Source organism: Myotis yumanensis, unplaced genomic scaffold (assembly GCF_028538775.1).
Source record: "Myotis yumanensis isolate MYYU_CA2020_CCGP unplaced genomic scaffold, mMyoYum1.0.hap1 SCAF_2, whole genome shotgun sequence".
NCBI lineage: Eukaryota > Metazoa > Chordata > Mammalia > Chiroptera > Vespertilionidae > Myotis > Myotis yumanensis.
This window is the reverse complement of record NW_027223753.1, coordinates 201,014,363-201,020,352: the sequence shown is the minus strand read 5'-3', so window position 1 is coordinate 201,020,352 and position 5,990 is coordinate 201,014,363. Positions and strand designations below refer to the sequence as shown.

General features: G+C 44.3%; 1 pseudogene; it reads left to right on the top strand.

Moving 5' to 3' along the window:
- The first annotated feature begins 1,461 nt into the window (after window positions 1-1,461).
- LOC139004181 (splicing factor 3B subunit 1 pseudogene) lies at window positions 1,462-5,377 on the top strand (annotated as a pseudogene).
- Window positions 5,378-5,990: the final 613 nt, after the last annotated feature.

Sequence of the window (5,990 nt, the reverse complement as noted above, 5' to 3'; positions counted from 1 at the left end):
TGGACCACAGGGAAAGCATCAGCTGAAGGAAAGGGCTGTGTCAGGATGCTGCCTTCTTCCCTTTCTTCTCCCTCTTTTTTCTAAACACTTCCATGCCTTGTAGTTCTTTTGCTTTCTCTTCTTTTTCTCTATACTACCCTCCATCTCCGTATCATCCTCCTCCTCCCGGGTACCTTCCATATCAACCGACCCAGAGGGCACAGCTGACTCCTCCCCGGACACCGACACCACCATCAAGCTCGGCCCTGATGGACCCTTTGATGCAGCCCTTCAACTCGCTGATGCTTCAGGAAGCCCGTCACCAATGAAGCCGCCCGCTAGCCGGATCAACAAGGACAACCAAACCACCGACTTGAGGACAGCTGAAATCCCTTGACTGAAAAGGCCAGCAACCTTCTATAGGAACAAGGCTCCTTGTGCACTCCATCCACTATGTTTATAGCTATGCTCGCTATCATTGCTTGTCAGTCTTCTTCCAAGTCTTAAACAACCCAATCCAAGAGGTGGCCGCTGATTTACATGCACTATCATTTAAAAAAATAAAAAAGGGGGAATTTGCCAGAAGCTGGTCCATCCTTGCTGCTTGACAAAGTCGCTGCAGGGAAGAAACATCTGCACAGCATATATTTCAAGGGATCTGGCATATATGGCATACTGTTCTTAATATGTTTGCTCCCCTTCTTGGCGCTATGTGTTTTAACCAAGGTCACCTCTCCAAGAAAGGTTGTTTCCCCAGGTAGGGATTTTTCCCTGAAGTTAGGGAGGGAATAAAACCCCTTAACTAAGTGCCAGGTGGGTAGTTAATCACTTTAACTACGAACAATAACGCTTAAGCTACATAATCTTTACTCCCTGGAATGGAGATAAAAAACGCCCTAACCTGCCGAAACCGGTTTGGCTCAGTGGATGGAGCGTCGGCCTGCGGACTGAAGGGTCCCGGGTTCGATTCTGGTCAGGGGCATGTGCCTGGGTTGCGGGCACATCCCCGGTGGGAGGTGTGCAGGAGGCAGCTGGTCGATGTTTCTCTCTCATCGATGTTTCTGGCTCTCTGTCTCTCTCCCTTCCTCTCTGTGAAAAAATCAATAAAATATATTTTTTAAAAAAAACAAAACAAAAAAAATGCCCTAACCTTTGGAATAGAAATTGATAGGATTAAAATCAACTGGTATAAATACAGATGTAACAAGACTATAAGACACAGAACCTGGCTGGAGATCCTGGCTGGAACCTGGCTAGGTTGCTGATCAACTGAACGCTGCCTCTGTGTCAATCCTTCTTCGACGACTCCATCCACACCTTTGGGAACCCCTGGACCTGCTGGGGCTGGACCCCAACAATTGGCACCTGCTCCCACGGGGCGCATGCGCAGAGGCCAGCCCCCAGCTATTTTCCTCCGTGGCAGCTGCAGCGAGTGGAAGGGCTTGGGAGCGCCAGTTCCGCCTGTGTGTTCAAGTGGACAAAATGGCAAAGACTGCCAAGACTCACGAAGATATCGAAGCACAGATTCGAGAAATTCAAGGCAAGAAGGCAGCTCTTGATGAAGCTCAAGGAGTGGGCCTTGATTCTACAGGTTATTATGACCAGGAAATATATGGTGGAAGTGACAGCAGATTGGCTGGATATGTGACATCAATTGCTGCAACTGAACTTGAAGATGATGACGCTGACTACTCATTATCTACAAGTTTGCTTGGTCAGAAGAAGCCAAGATATCATGCCCCTGTGGCATTGCTTAATGATATACCACAGTCAACGGAACAGTATGAACCATTTGCTAAGCACCGACTTCCAAAGATTGCTGACCGCGAAGATGAATACAAAAAACACAGGCGGACCATGATAATTTCCCCAGAGCGTCTTGATCCTTTTGCAGATGGAGGGAAGACCCCTGATCCTAAAATGAATGCTAGAACTTACATGGATGTAATGCGAGAGCAGCATTTGACTAAAGAAGAGAGAGAAATTAGGCAACAACTAGCAGAAAAAGCTAAAACTGGAGAACTGAAAGTCGTCAATGGAGCAGCAGCGTCCCAGCCTCCCTCAAAACGAAAACGCTGTTGGGATCAAACAGCTGATCAGACTCCTGGTGCCACTCGCAGAAAGCTGCCACGTTGGGATCAAGCAGAGACCCCTGGACATACCCCTTCCTTAAGATGGGATGAGACACCAGGCTGTGCAAAGGGAAGTGAGACTCCTGGAGCAACTCCAGGCTCAGAAATATGGTATCCTACACCAAGTCACACACCAGCGGGAGCTGCTACTCCTGGACGCGGTGATACACCAGGCCATGCAACACCAGGCCATGGAGGCGCAACTTCCAGTGCTCGTAAAAACCGATGGGATGAGAACCCCAAGACAGAAAGAGATACTCCTGGGCATGGAAGTGGATGGGCTGAGACGCCTCGAACAGATCGAGGTGGAGATTCAATTGGTGAAACACCCACTCCTGCGGCCAGTAAAAGGAAATCACGTTGGGATGAAACACCAGCTAGTCAGATGGGTGGAAGCACTCCTGCTCTGACCCCTGGGAAAACACCAATTGGCACACCAGCCATGAACGTGGCTACCCCTACTCCAGGTCACATAATGAGTATGACTCCTGAACAGCTTCAGGCTTGGCGTTGGGAGAGAGAAATTGATGAGAGAAATCGCCCACTTTCTGATGAAGAATTAGATGCTATGTTTCCAGAAGGATATAAGGTACTTCCTCCTCCAGCTGGTTATGTTCCTATTCGAACTCCAGCTCAAAAGCTCACAGCCACTCCAACACCTTTGGGTGGTATGACTGGTTTCCACATGCAAACTGAAGACAGAACTATGAAAAGTGTCAATGACCAACCATCTGGAAATCTTCCCTTTTTAAAACCTGATGATATTCAGTACTTTGATAAACTTTTGGTGGATGTCGATGAATCAACACTTAGTCCAGAAGAGCAAAAAGAGAGAAAAATAATGAAATTGCTTTTAAAAATTAAGAATGGTACACCTCCAATGAGAAAGGCTGCATTGCGTCAGATTACTGATAAAGCTCGTGAATTTGGAGCTGGTCCTTTGTTTAATCAGATCCTTCCTCTACTGATGTCTCCTACACTTGAGGATCAAGAACGTCATTTGCTTGTCAAAGTTATTGATAGAATATTATACAAACTTGATGACTTAGTTCGACCATATGTGCATAAGATCCTTGTGGTCATTGAACCATTGCTGATTGATGAAGATTACTATGCTAGAGTGGAAGGCCGAGAGATTATTTCTAATTTGGCAAAGGCTGCTGGTCTGGCTACTATGATCTCTACCATGAGACCCGATATAGATAATATGGATGAACATGTTCGTAACACAACAGCTAGAGCTTTTGCTGTTGTAGCTTCTGCCCTGGGCATTCCTTCACTACTGCCCTTCTTAAAAGCTGTGTGCAAAAGCAAGAAGTCCTGGCAAGCGAGACACACTGGTATTAAGATTGTACAGCAGATAGCTATTCTTATGGGCTGTGCCATCTTGCCATATCTGAGAAGTTTAGTTGAAATCGTTGAACACGGTCTTGTGGATGAGCAGCAGAAAGTTAGGACCATTAGTGCGTTGGCCATTGCTGCCTTGGCTGAAGCAGCAACTCCTTATGGTATCGAATCTTTCGATTCTGTGTTGAAGCCTCTATGGAAGGGTATCCGCCAACACAGAGGAAAGGGTCTGGCTGCCTTCTTAAAGGCTATTGGGTATCTTATTCCTCTCATGGATTCAGAATATGCCAACTACTATACGAGAGAAGTGATGTTAATCCTTATTCGAGAATTCCAACCTCCTGATGAAGAAATGAAGAAAATTGTGCTGAAGGTGGTAAAGCAGTGCTGTGGAACAGATGGTGTAGAAGCAAACTACATTAAAACAGAGATTCTTCCTCCCTTTTTTAAATATTTCTGGCAACACAGAATGGCTTTAGATAGAAGAAATTATCGACAGTTAGTTGATACTACTGTGGAGTTGGCTAACAAAATAGGAGCAGCAGAAATTATATCCAGGATCGTGGATGATCTGAAAGATGAAGCTGAACAGTACAGAAAAATGGTGATGGAAATAATTGAGAAGATTATGGGCAACTTGGGAGCAGCAGATATTGATCAAAAAACTTGAAGAACAACTGATTGATGGCATTCTTTATGCTTTTCAAGAACAGACTACAGAGGACTCAGTAATGTTGAACGGATTTGGCACAGTTGTCAATGCACTTGGCAAACGGGTGAAACCTTACTTGCCTCAGATCTGTGGTACAGTTTTGTGGCGTTTAAATAACAAATCCACAAAAGTTAGGCAACAGGCAGCTGACTTGATCTCTCGAACTTCTGTTGTTATGAAGACTTGCCAAGAGGAAAAATTGATGGGGCACTTGGGTGTTGTTTTGTATGAGTATTTGGGTGAAGAGTACCCTGAAGTATTGGGCAGCATTCTTGGAGCACTGAAGGCCATTGTGAATGTAATATGTATGCATAAGATGACTCCACCAATTAAAGATCTGCTGCCTAGACTCACTCCCATCTTAAAGAACAGGCATGAAAAAGTACAAGAGAATTGTATTGATCTTGTTGGGCGTATTGCTGACAGGGGAGCTGAATATGTGTCAGCAAGGGAGTGGATGAGGATTTGCTTTGAGCTTTTGGAGCTCTTAAAAGCTCACAAAAAAGCTATTCGTAGAGCCACAGTCAACACATTTGGTTATATTGCAAACACCATCGGCCCTCATGATGTGTTGGCTACACTTTTAAATAACCTCAAAGTTCAGGAAAGGCAGAACAGAGTGTGTACCACTGTAGCAATAGCTATTGTCGCTGAAACGTGTTCACCCTTCACAGTGCTCCCTGCCTTAATGAACGAATACAGAGTTCCTGAACTCAATGTTCAATACGGAGTGTTAAAGTCCCTTTCCTTCTTGTTCGAATATGTCGGTGAAATGGGCAAGGACTACATTTGTGCTGTCACACCATTACTGGAAGATGCTTTAATGGATAGGGACCTTGTACACAGACAGACGGCTAGTGCGGTGGTGCAACACATGTCACTGGGGGTTAATGGATTTGGTTGTGAAGATTCGCTGAATCACTTGTTGAACTATGTATGGCCCAATGTGTTTGAGACATCTCCCCATGTAATTCAGGCAGTGATGGGAGCCCTGGAGGGCTTGAGAGTTGCTATTGGACCATGTAGAATGTTGCAGTATTGTTTACAGGGCTTGTTTCACCCAGCCCGGAAGGTCAGAGATGTGTATTGGAAAATTTACAACTCCATCTACATTGGTTCACAGGATGCTCTCATAGCACATTACCCAAGAATCTATAATGATGATAAGAACACCTATATTCATTATGAACTTGACTATATCTTATAATTTTGTTGTTTATTTTGTGTTTAATGCACAGCTACTTCACACCTTAAACTTGCTTTGACTTGGTGATGTACACTTTTAAACATTGCAGAGGAGCATAAAACTGGTCATAGAGGAAGAGCTAGAAATCCAGTAGCATGATTTTTAAATAACCTGTCTTTGTTGTTGATGTTAAACAGTAAATGCCAGTAGTGACCAAGAACACAGGGACTACACACACTATACTGGAGGGATTTCATTTTTAATTCATCTTTATGAAGATTTAGAATTCATTCCTTGTGTTTAAAGGGAATGTTTGAGAAATAAAACATTTGTGTACAAAAAAAAAAAAGAAGAAGACACAGTGACAAGAAAATGGAGACCCTCCATGCTAATGCAAATCTTCTCTGTTTCTATTAGATTGCTAGGCCCTGGCATTATCTCCAAGGGATGAAGAAAACACAGGTGCCACGTGCACTTTTACTAGTCCTTGATTTGTAGGCCTCCCCCGGTAAAGTCTATTATCTTAACTCAGACTGTGTGACACTGTGAAAGTCATTCCAAACAAGCCCTGATATATGACAAGTGGTAGAGACTATCATCCGAGTCAACTTGCACCATATGTACTATGTCTCCT